This window comes from Pan troglodytes, chromosome 4 (assembly GCF_028858775.2).
Source record: "Pan troglodytes isolate AG18354 chromosome 4, NHGRI_mPanTro3-v2.0_pri, whole genome shotgun sequence".
Taxonomy (NCBI): Eukaryota; Metazoa; Chordata; class Mammalia; order Primates; family Hominidae; genus Pan; species Pan troglodytes.
This window is the reverse complement of record NC_072402.2, coordinates 54,319,102-54,332,422: the sequence shown is the minus strand read 5'-3', so window position 1 is coordinate 54,332,422 and position 13,321 is coordinate 54,319,102. Positions and strand designations below refer to the sequence as shown.

General features: G+C 35.0%; 1 protein-coding gene and 1 non-coding gene across 14 annotated transcripts in view; both read right to left on the bottom strand.

The window, feature by feature from the left end:
• PDE4D (phosphodiesterase 4D) overlaps window positions 1-13,321 on the bottom strand; it is a 1,566,198-nt gene that overhangs the window by 1,327,124 nt on the left and 225,753 nt on the right. The window lies entirely within an intron of this gene.
• LOC112207342 (U6 spliceosomal RNA) lies at window positions 10,254-10,358 on the bottom strand. Its single transcript, XR_002941772.1, has one exon. It is a non-coding gene; the product is annotated as a U6 spliceosomal RNA (small nuclear RNA).

The window sequence follows — 13,321 nt, the reverse complement described above, 5'->3', positions numbered from 1 at the left end:
AAAAAAGATGTAACTCACATCCTTATGATACAGAACATTTCCATCTCCCTAGAAAGTTCTCTCATCTCTCTGGTCAGTCTTCCCTTTCAGAGGCAATCAGCTTTTTCTAACCTAAGTTTTGTTCTAGAACTTCCTAGAAATGGAATCATACCAGATGTATTCCTTTTTGTCTCGATTCCTTGACTCAGCATTTTGTCTGTGAGAGTCACTCATTTTGTTGCAGGTATCAGTAGTTCATTCATTTTTGTTGCTGAGTAATATTCCATTGTATAACAGTGATAAAATTTGTTTATTGATTCTCTTTTGATTAATATGTGGGTTTATGAATATGTGGGTTTATGAATATTTTAACAAGTATTTATGTATGATATAATTTTTTATGTGCAACATAAAATTTGCTTCTGGGTAAACAATAGGAGTGGAATTGCTGGGTCAAACGGTAGGTGAAAGTAACATTTTATTATCTGCAAAACATTTTTTCAAAGTAGTTACAACATTTAATTTTCCTATCAACAAGTGTAAGAGTTCAGTGGTTCTAACTCCTCACCAGTATTTGGTGTTTTCAACCTTTTTAATTTTGTCCTTTCTAGTGGGTGTGTGGTGGTATCTCTTTGTGGTTGTGAATGCATTTATCCGAAGCCTAAAGATGTGGAGCACTCTTTACTGTGTTCATTGGCCATTTGTATATTTACTTTTGTAAAGTGTCCCTTGAAATGCTTTGCCCATTTTTATTGAGCTATTTTCTTTGGTCTTTATCTTATTAATGTAGATGTGCTTTATGTGATATTGATTAAAGTCCTTTGTCAGATATGTTTTACAAATATTTTTGTACTGTTAGTGGCTCTCTTACTCATTTACTAACGTCTTTTGATGAGCAGTCTAATTTACCAATTTTGAGGGTTATTATTTTCTGAATCCTGTCATGTTCTGTTCTTGAAGTATCAGAGTTTTACCTTTGCTTTTAGGTCTCCAATCCATCTTGAATTGATTTTTGTCTGAGGTGTGAATTTAGGGAGTGAAAATTTATTTTTTTCCCATATGGATATCAATTTATTCCAATTTCATTTTTAAATAAGACTCTCCATTCCTTTATTTAATTGCTTTGGTGTCTTGAAAAAAATCAATTTACTGTATAAATGTGTGTCTATTTCTGGACTCTTTTATTTCCTTCATTTATTTGTCTATCCTTATGTCAAAACCTCATAATCTTTAATACAACTGTATTTTTACAGTTATAATACAACTATATTTTATAGAGTCAGGTAGAATTGCTGTTCTTTTTCAAGATTATTCTGACTATTCTACCTTCTTTACTCTCCCATATAAATTTTAGAATAAGCTTGTCAATTCCTATAAAATAAAAGCCATTGTGATGAAGATTAAGATAAATTTGAATATATAGATTAATTCAGGAAAAATTAATATCCTAAATTGTTATTGAGTCTTCTGATCAATGAGCAAAGTATATCTCTCCATTTATTGAAGTCTTCTTAAATTTATCTCGGTAAATTATAGTTTTCAGTATAAGAATTGTGCACATATTTCATTAAATTTGCTACTAAGTATTTTCTATTTTCTGGCATTATAAGAAATGAAATGTTTAAATATTTAGTTTTAATTGTCCATTGTATTTATAAACATGATTAAATTTGTATTGACTGAGATACTGAGACCTTTCTAAACTCACTTATTGGTTCAAGTCCCCTTTGTGGAAGCTATTCCTTATGGCTATTTAAGTATCTGTTTATGTCATACGTGAATAAAAGCTGCTTTACTTCTTGCTTTGCAAATTGTATGCGTTTTAATTATTCTCCTTGCACTGTTGCTAAGACCTTCAGTAAAATGTTGAATAGAGATTTGAGAACAGTCATTACTACCTTGTTCCCAATCTTATGGGAAAAGCAGTCTTTCATCTTTAATTATGATGTGAGCTGTTGGGCTTTTATGTAGATGGCTTTTATCAAATATTCCTACAGATGACTCCTTGCTGGGATGGGAGGAGGTGCTGTCCTGTGCACTGCAGGATGTTTAGCAGCAACCCTGGCTTCTACCAACTAGATGGCAGTAGCACCCTTCCTCTAGCTGTGACAATGTCTCCAGACATTGCCTAATGTCCCTATGGTCAAAGTTGTCCCCATTTGAGAACCACTGAGCTAAACTGAGGCAGCAAGTCAGGCACAAACACAGGAGATTACAGCTAACATCATCAGGCAGCTGCCTGAATGGGGACTTGAGTTTTCTGAGCTGCAGACTGACTTGCTTGGTTCACCTATGTCTTTAGATCCCCTTGCCTATTAAAAGGCTGTCTTAGTCCACCTGGGCTGCTATAAACAAAATGCCACAAACACAATGGCTTATGAACAACAGTAATTTATTTCTCACATTCTGTAGACTGGGAAGTCCAAGATCAAGGAACCAGCGAATTTGATGTCTAATAAGGGCCAGCTTCATCATAGATGGCACCTTCTCACGGTGTCCTCACATGGTGGAAGAGTTAACTGAGATCCCTAGGGCCTCTTTTATAAGAGCACCAGTCCTATTCATGAGGATCACCTAAACACCCCCTAGAGGCCTCAACTCCTAATACAATCACCTTGGAGGTGAGGACTTCAACATATGAATTTTGGAGGGACACAAACATTCAGACCATAGGAGAGGTTCTGACCCATTCTTCTGGGTGCAATGCTTACATAAAATAGGAACATTCAGACTCACGACCCTGAAGATACTGCAATAGCACCCTGGGGAGGAAATATTCTCGGGCCTCTAGGCTTTCCATAGATGTCAGAGATGGCACAGAATGACAGCAGCCTAGTCTTCATCTCCTTTATTTGTTTTTTCCTGTACAATTAGAGAAAATGTCTTGAGGTAACTTCTTACCTCCAATGCAGCTATTATTCAAAAAAAAAAAATGACTGGGTAAGCCTCCTTTTAAGAAGAGCCATATTTTTACACACATACGTATCCACACACACTTTCTTTCTAATAAGTACCATAAGTGCTTTCGAGTTGTAATAAAATTTGACAAAGTTGGCGTATTTGAATTGTACAATGAGTCAATGTTTTCCAATCTCCTTCCCTCATGCTATTGCAAAAGACACATGCACGTATATGTTTATTGCAGCACTTTTCACAACAGCAAAGATTTAGAACCAACCCAAATGTCCATCAATATTAGACTGGATAAAGAAAATGTGGCACATATACCATGGAATACTACGCCACCATAAAAAAGAATGAGCTCATGTCCTTTGCAGGGACATGGATGAAGCTGGAAACCATCATTCTCAGCAAACTAATACAGGAACAGAAAACCAAACACCACATGTTCTCACTCATAAGTGGGAGTTGAACAGTGAGAACACATGGGCACAGGGAGGGGAACATCACACACCAGGGCCTGTCGGGAGGTGGGGGGGCAAGGGGAGGGATGGCATTAGGAGAAATACCTAATGTAGATGATGGGTTGATGGGTGCAGCAAACCACCATGGCACATGTATACCTATGTAACAAGCCTGCACGTTCTGCACATGTATCCCAGAACTTAAAGTATAATTTAAAAAAAAAGGTTTGAGTATTTATATATTGAATGAACTTTGAATATTGGAAAAATGTACATGCTTCTCTTTTTCAAATATTTTTGGTATTAAAAAGATTCAAAATAATTTAAAAGCAACTTTTCTCATCAAGTATTTTCAAAATTCATAGATACTAAACCTTACCCTTCTTGGGTAGGGTTTGCCAAGTTTTGTGACATTAGAACAGGCTGGTAATAAGGAGCCTAGGCAAAAACAGAAATATAAAGTAATGAAAGCTACAAATATGGAGAAATATTAATCACTGGATAATTTTCTAAGATCCACTATGAATAGAACTGATTAATAACAGAAGGGAGAAAATACTCTGAAATTTAAAGGGTTTGAAGAAATAAGCATTTACATGGAAATCAATATATCGAGAAGTATGTTATGGTTACCAAACATGCTATAAATCTGGACATCATCTCAATTTCATCACCAAAACATTTTTAACTCAATCTTCTGGGAGAAATTTCTTTCATTTCATTTTATTATACATTCTATCCAATTGTATAATCAAAACACAGTTCCAATTACTGAAATACACTTTATAATAAAATTGCTGGTATTACCCTATAACCAAAAGTTAGTAGGTTCACCTCCAAATAAAAAGGCAAAGTGTTTTGATTCATAAATGAGAATTTCTATTCCCAGCCACTTATACAGGAAGTGCCAATAAGATTTCATTGTGGAAATTTTAACACAATATAACTTCTTTGCATGCTTAATTTAGCACAGCCAAAGAAGAAACATCTTCAAGATGTTCCAAGTGTGGGGCCCACTCCAATTGTAGAAGACTCATGTTTATGGATGTGATTAACAAACTGCCAGTGCATTCAGCTGTGGAGCAGAATTTTTAGCTACTTCAAATGTGCATTCAAAATAATGTATTTCTCAATTATCAAATCCTTTTTGTACTTTCATTTCAGATAATCCCTCTACTTGAGCAAAAACTATGAATTCGTCATTTGGCTGTGGTTTACATATAGTTTGACGATTCTTTTCTATCTCACTTTAAATCAACAAGCATCTACCAGAAAAATAAAAAAAAAAAAGATTACAGGAAAAAATTCCAATTAACTTATCAGGTACAGAAAATTTATTTGCATTAAGCATGTTATTTTTCCTCAATCTCTCCTGTTTATGACTCACTGCATACCATTCAACTAACATAAAAGTGTTTACTAAAAGATCAGAGAAGTTATCCACCTTCATAGCCATTTGGAAGAGAAAAAAAATATTTCTACTCTTTCCAAAATGGGTTATAAACACATCCCTAGAGAAATTTCAAACGAATGTATTCCTCTGCAATTTGATTCTGCAAAAAAATGTATGCAACTGAAAATTACACACAGAGAATATTTAAGTCATGACTATGGAAAAACAATTACTATATTTGGATACACAAATTAGGCAACTAATTATTTCAAAAATGCAATCGTGCACACAAATAGATATTCACTAATTTCCCTCCCACTCTAATCCCTTAACTTCCTTCTGTGTTTTTCACATCAATTTTAGCTCTCCTATCATTTTTTTCTCTACTAAGAACAATTTGTGAAATGGTTTTTTATCTTCCACTAATATGTGCAATTCAATTATGTTTTCCTGTCAATGTATCCATCAATGAGGATGATTAACATCCATTATCTGACCCTTCATTTTCTATACGACCTTTGCAAATCAGTGGCATAAAAGAAATTCTTGTTTTTTGGTTTGTGTCAGCAATAACAACAAGAGAAACATACCAAATATATGACATTAGAAATATATCACAGTAAATTCAAACACAGTGCGATTCTGTTATATTTCAACAGTCACCACGGAACTTTGAAGTCACTGTTTCACTTATTCTTTTGAGGGATTCTTATCTCAAAAAAAAGGAAGAAAGGAAAGAATTGAAAGTTCATACTTTAATATTAACTACAGGATTGTGTCTTCATTCCAAGTGGAGCCAGAGATTTAAAAATCAAATAATTAGCACACAAGCTCTAAATAAAAGTAAAATTAGGTTTTTTTTCAACCTTCTGATAGGAATTTTAGGTTCAAAATAGCTTCTGGCTAAAATCATATAATGCTGCTGTGACCAACTTGTCACTAAAACCATTGAAGACAGCCTTTAAAACCAAAAGTAATGGATAATCAATTCCATAATCTTAAGAGAAAGGTAGGTTCTAACTTTGAAACCGTAAAGGGAATTTAGTTATTCCTTGGCATGCCCAGCTTTCACTTCCAATTGACTGGCTCATAGGTATAGAAAACTAAGAACATATCCTTCTTTTGTTTTTTCCTTCAACTTTTAAGTTCAAGGGTACATGTGCAGGATGTGCAGGTTTGTTACATAGGTAAACATGTGCCATGGTGGTTGCTGCACAGATCATCCCACCACCTAGGTATTAAGCCCAGTATACATTACCTATTATTCCTGATACTCTCCCTCTCCACAAGCCACCCCACCCCCACAGGCCCCAGTGTGTGTTGTTCCCCCATGTGCCCATGTGTTCTCATCATACAGCTCCCACTTATAAGTAAGAACCTGTGGTGTTTGGTTTTCCATTCCTGCATTAGTTTGCTGAGGACAGCAAACTCCAACTCCAACTCCAACCATGTCCCTGCAAAGGACATGAACTCATCCTTTTTTATGGCTGCGTAGCATTCCATGGTGTATATGTTCCATATTTTCTTTATCCAGTCTATCATTGGTGGGCATTTAAGTTGATTCAATGTCTTTGCTTTTGTAAATAGTGCTGCGATGAACATACAACACAGTAAATAGTGCTGCGATACACATGTATGTATCTTTATAATAGAATGATTTATATTCCTTTGGGTATATAGCCAGTAATGGGATTGCTGGCTCAAATGGTATTTCTGCCTCAAGGTCTTTGAGGAATCGCCACACTGTCTCCCAAAACGGTTGAACCAATTTACACTCCCACCAACAGTGTAAAAGCATTCCTTTTTCTCTACAACTTTACCAGTATCTGTTGTTTTTTTTATTCTTAATCACAGCTGTCCTGACTGGTGTGAGATAGTATCTCATTGTGGTTTTGATTTGCATTTCTCTAATGACGTGATGCTGAGCTTTTTTTTCAGATGCTTGTTGGCTGCATGAATGTTTTCTTTTGCAAAGTGTCTGTTCATGTCATTTGCCCACTTTTTAATTGGGCCATTGGTTTATTTCTTGTAAATGTGTTTAAGTTCCTTGTAGACTCTGGATACTAGACTTTTGTCAGATGGACAGATTGCAAAAATTTTCTCCCATTCTGTAAGCTGTCTGTTCACTCTGATGATAGTTTTTTTTTTTTTTTTTTTTTTTTTTTGCTGTGCAGGGGCTCTTTAGTTTAATTAGATCCCATTTGTCAATTTCTGCTTTTGCTGCAATTGCTTTTGGCATTTTCATCATGAAATCTTTGCCTGTACCTATGTCCTGAATGGTGATGCCTAGATTTTCTTCTAGGGTTTTTATGGTTTTGGGTTTTACATTTAAGTTTTTAATTCATCTTGAGTTAATTTTTGTATATGGTGTAAGGAAGGGGCCGAATTTCAATTTTCTGCATATGGCTAGCCCGTTCTCCCACCACCATTTATTAAGTATGGAATGCTTTCCCCATTGCTTGTTTCTGTTAGATTTGTCAAAGATCAGATGTTGGAGGTGTGTGGTATTATTTCTGAGTTCCCTATTCTCTTCCATTGGTCTATGTATCTGTTCTTTTTTTTTTTTTTCTTTTTCTTTTTGACATGGAGTCTCACTCTGTTGCCCAGGCTGGAGTGCAGTGGCACGATCTCAGCTCTGCAACCTCCACCTCCCAGGTTCAAGCAATTCTTCTGGCTCAGCCTCCTGAGTACCTGGGATTACAGGTGCGTGCCACCACACCTGGCTAATTTTTGTATTTTTAGTAGACACGGGGTTTCTCCATGTTGGTCAGGGTGGTCTCAAACTCCTGACCTCATGATCTGCCTGCCTAGGCCTCCCAAAATGCTGGGGTTACAGGCGTGAGCCACTGTGCCCAGCCTTCTGTGTCTGTTCTTATACCAATACCATGCTGTTTTGGCTACTGTAGCCTTGTAGTATATTTTGAAGTCAGGTAGCATGATGCCTCCAGCTTTATTCTTTTTGCTTAGGCTTGTCTTGGCAATTTGGGCTCTTTTTTGGTTCCATACGAATTTTAAAATAGTTTCTTCTAATTCTGTGAAGAATGTCAATGGTAATTTAATGGGAATAGCATGAATATATAAATTACTTTAGGCAGTATGACCATTTTCACAATATTGATTCTTCCCATCCATGAGCATGAAATGTTGTTCCATTTGTGTTATGTCTGATTTCTTTGAGCATTGGTTTGTAGTTCTCCTTGAAGAGGTCCTTCACTTCCCTTGCTAGCTGTATTCCTAGGTATTTTATTCTTTCTGTAGTAATTGTGAATGGGAGTTCATTCATGATTTGGATCTCTGCTTGCCTGCTGTTGGTGTACAGAAATACCAGCAACTTTTGCAAATTGATTTTGTATCCTGACTGCTGAAGTTGCTTATCAGATTAAGAAGCTTTTGGGCTGAAACTATCGGTTTTCTAGCTATAGGATCATATCATCTGCAAACAAAGATAATTGGACTTCCTCTCTTCCTATTGAATACCCTTTATTTCTATCTCTCACCTGATTGCCCTGGCCAGAACTTCCAATACTATGTTGAATAGGAGTGGTGAGAGAGGGCATCTTTGTTTTGTGCCTATTCAGTATGATATTGGCTGTGGATTTGTCATATATGGCTCTTATTATTTTGAGGTATGTTCATTCAATATCTAGTTTATTGAGAGTTTTTAACATGAATGGATGTTGAACTTTATCAAAAGCCTTTTCTGCATCTATTGAGATAATGATGTGGTTTTTGTCTTTAGTTTTTTTTATAGGATGAATAATATTTATTGATTTGCATATGTTGATACAACCTTGCATCCCAGAGATGAAGCCAACTTGATCATGGTGGATAAGCTTTTTGATGTGCTGCTGGATTTGTTTTGTCAGTATTTTATTGAGGACTTTTGCATCAATGATCATCAAGGATATTGGCCTGAAGTTTTCTTTTTTTGTTATATCTCTGCCAGGTTTTGGTATCAGGATGATGCTGGCCTCATAGAATGAGTTAGGGAGGAGTCCCTCCTTTTTTTTGGAATAGTTTCAGCAGAAATAGTACCCGCTCTTCTTTGTACCTCTGGTAGAATTCAGCTGTGAATCCATCTAGTCCAGGGCTTTTTTTGGTTAGTAGGTTACTTACTACTGTCTCAATTTCAGACCTTGTTATTGATCTGTTCAGGGATTCAATTTCTTCCTGGTTCAGTCTTTGGAAGGTGTATGTGTCCAGGAATTTACCCATTTTTTCTAGTTTTTCTAATATATATACGTAGAGGTGTTTAAAGTATTCTCTGATGGTTATTTGAATTTCTGTGGAGTCAGTGGTGATATCCCCCTTATCATTTCTAATTGTGTTTATTTGATCCTTCTCTCTTTTATTCTTTTTTAGTCTAGCTAGCAGTCTATTTTATTAATTATTTTCAAAACACCAGCTCCTGGATTTGTTGATATTTTGAAGGATTTTTTTGTGTCTCTATCCCCTTCAATTCAACACTGATCTTGGTTATTCTTGTCTTCTGCTAGCTTAGGGTTTTGTTTGCTCTTGATTCTCTAGTTCCTTTAGTTGTGATGTTAGATTGTTAATTTGAAATCTTTCCAGATTTTTGATGTGGGAATTTAGTGCTATAAATTTTGGTTTTTTGTTTTGTTTTGTTTTGTTTAGACAGGGTCTCACTCTGTCACCCAGGCTGGAGTGCAGTGGCACAATCTCGCTCACTCCAACCTCCGCCTCTCAGGTTCAAGAGATTGTCCTGCCTCAGGCTCCCAAGTAGCTGGGACTACAGGTGCGTGCCACACACCCAGCTACTTTTTGTATTTTTAGTAGAGACAGGGTTTAACCATGTTGGCCAGGCTGGTCTCAAACTCCTGAGCTCAAATGATCCACTCACCTAGGCCTCCCCAAGTGCTGGGATTACAGGCGTGAGCCACCGTGCCCAGCCTAAATTTCCCTCTTAACACAGCTTTAGCTACCGCCCAGAGATTCTGGTATGATGTCTCTTTTTTCTCATTAGTTTCAAAGAACTTCTTGATTTCTACCTTAATTTCATTATTTACCCAAGAGTCATTCAGGAGCAGGTTGTTCAATTGCCATGTAATTGTGTGGTTACGTCTGGATTTCTTGAAATCTTGAGTTCTGATTTGATTGTGCTGTGATCTGAGAGACTGTTATGATTTCAGTTGTTTTGCATTTGCGAGGCGTGTTTTACTTCCGGTTATGTGATTAATTTTGAGTCAGTGCTGTATGGCAATGAAAAGAACGTATATTCTGTTGTTTTTAGTGGAGAATACTGTAGATATGTATCAGGTCTGCTTGATCCAGAGCTGAGTTCAGGTTCTGAATATCTTTGTTAATTTTCTGTCTCAATGATCTGTCTAATATTGTCAGTGAGGTGTTAAAATCTTCTACTATTATTGTGTGGGAGTCTGTCTCTTTGTAAGTCTCTAAGAATTTGCTTTATGAATCTGAGTGCTCCCGTATGGGGTGCATATATATTTAGGATAGTTATCTCTTCTTGTTGAATCAAACCCTTTACTATTACGTAAGAAAATATGGAATGCTTCAGGAACTTGCATGTAATCCTTGTGTGAGGGTCATGCTAATCTTCTCTGCGTTGTTCCAATTTTAGTATATGTTCTGCCAAAGCAAACACTCCTTCTTTTCTTTATTGGATAAAAGGGACCCAGAGTTCTTGGTTTGGGGAATTTTACTTAGAGGCAAATGCTCTTTCTCCCACCATTCCAGCGTATTTAAGAAAAAAAAGTGAGCAGAAAGTAGGGGAGAGAGGCCCGTAAAGCCACATGTTCCAAAAGGCTTAGTCTGCAGAGGTAGAGCCTTTGGTTGATGAAATGGAGAGAGAAAAGGTGAACAGAGCACAGAGGAGCAATCCTGATAGGTTGAGAATTACAGATACCGTGTATAGCTTCTTATAGTATCAAAGAATCAGGCTGCAGGAGCTGAATGATCAAAAGCCAACTGAGAGGAGATACTTTAAATAAAAATTAACAGAAAATGGTAATTGAAATGGCAACTAAACCCAACAATATTCATTAAACTGTAAACTGGATATTAAGTTTTCAACACCATTGTAATAGAAAAAGAGCTGGACCAAAAAAACCCACTCAACTTGGGTATCTTTGTGGCTTTACTTAAAATTGAGTAAAATATATATATATATATTTGATTCTCTAGTTATTTTAGTTTTGAGCTATATATATATATATATATATATATATATATATATACACACACACACACACACACACACAACACACAACAGGGGAAAGAGAATAGTGCTCCAAAAATTCAGAACAAACCTCTGAAAAATTTTTACTGCAGAATCCAAAAGAAAAACTCAGAAGACTACTTGGTGTCCTTAATAAAGAACCAAGAGATTGGCCTTTATGAAAAGAAAACAGGATGAAATGAAGAGGATTCCAGGTAGGTTAAACAAGGCAATGGACAGTGGGTAAAATGAAAAGGGAGAGAGAATTTTTTTTAAAGGAAGATTACATAGAAATTAAAAGCAAAGTAGAAGAATTAATTGATACTGAAGAAAGACAGTGGGCTTAAGCATTATTTAACAGTTCTACAAGCCTTCACAGGGAGAAAGGAAAATAAAAGTACGATAGAGAAGAAGAAAGAATTGAAAAACAGAGACTAGGGAGCTAACATATAGCTCATCAGTATTCCTAGAGGAGAGTCCAGAGAAATAAAACAGAAACAATAACCAAATACATATCCCAAGAAAACTTTCCTGATCTCAGGAAAATGGGTGACATGGCTCCAGAAAAAAAATAAATCAGTAAAAGACCTAAACCTTAACATATCTGGCACTTTTTAAACTACTGAGTAAACAGAAAAAAAATCCTGCAAGATTCCAGGAAGAAATAAAACTTCTTACTTAAAAAAAAAAAAATACGCTAGCTTCAAATAAAATATAGACTCTAAGAAAATGTTGTAGCCCATAAGACACTACATATTACAATGTGTGTGTATAAATATATATACATGTGTGTATACACACACATACACACACACACATAGTTATAACTGTAAGAAGAAACTAATAGAAATACAGTACTAAAGTCTAACAAAACTCTCTTAAAGAGAAAAAGTAGCTGGAAAATTAAAAGGTCCATAAAGCATATGAGTAAATTCAATTAATGAAGTTGGTCTAACAGTTACATTTAAAAGTTTGGATTCTTCAAATAAAGAATATACTTTTGTAAAAAGTTGATCAAAAATTGTTCATATATTAGAAAGAGGCAGATGAAAGCTATAAAACATAGAAATTATATAAACCACAAGAATGCATAAGTATGTGAAAGACGTACACATAATCCAGTGGAATTAATATCATAAGATAACCTTTAAAAATAAAAACGCAAAGGTAAACCTTAACATAAAACATTTCTAAATGGCATAGGCTAAATAATAAATCCAAATTGCAATTACAAACTATTTTAAAGTTAAGAACAACTGAAAAATCTATATAAAATCTAATGATGTGTGGTAAAGGATGGACTCAAAAGGAAAATAACCCATGGCATTCAGGGTTCGCATCATTTTAAAAATTGAATAAAATAAAATAACAAAATATTCAACTCAATAAACTGGAGAAGTTCAATAAAGGTCAACAAAATAACCTGAAGAAAAGTCACAGGAACGAATCAATAAAAAACAAAACAGAATGACATATTCATTTAATAACCTAGAAAAAGATCAGGACCCCAAGGAAGGCTGGAAAAACAAGTTAATAAAAATCAAAGCAGAAAAACGGCAATTAAGTAAGTAGAACTCTGCAAGAGTAAGACAAGAAAATTTAGATTTCCTTAAAAATTACAAAGTAGATTTCACCAAATATAGAAACAAGATTAAAAATATACAAAAGAATAGCATATACAATCCTATTCTGATTAACGTGACAGACTAATGCAGTGGCAATAATGTAAGAAAACATGAAGTGATGAAACTGATCCAGAAAGAAATCGAAACCGGAACATAGGAAAACAAATATATAGCAGAAACAAAAGAAAAAGACTTTTAGAAAAGTCGATCTAAACCAAAAAAGCAAAACAAAAATTGTATAAGAAGTAAGTTATTTCAGAATTACACTATATTCCACAACATAGATAAACAATGGAAGCCTGTTGTATTCATCATATTACGTTGTTGCAAAAGTATTTATGGTTTTTGCCATTAAAAGTAATGTAATAGCTAATAGCTATTACAAACCTAATACCATACCTGACAATGATTATTTTTGAAAAGATACACCTATCTCACTTTTTAAAAATGCAAACATAACTAATTAAATATATAAATAAAGTTCAGGAATGTATTAAAAGAAAAAAATTCACAACAAGAGTTGTAAATACTTTAAACAACGACACAGAAACAGAGGCATTATTTTCCATGGTAATTCTTTTTCTTAAAAGATAAAAGGAGAAAGATACAATGGGAGTTATGTCATTCTAGATCTTAAAGTGTATTAGAAACCTGTAACAATGAAAATATTATGACACTAGCTCTAGACAAGAAAGACAAATGATTAAAAGAGGTTTGATGCCAAAGACACCCAAATATGTCTAGTGTAAGATTTTAATATAAG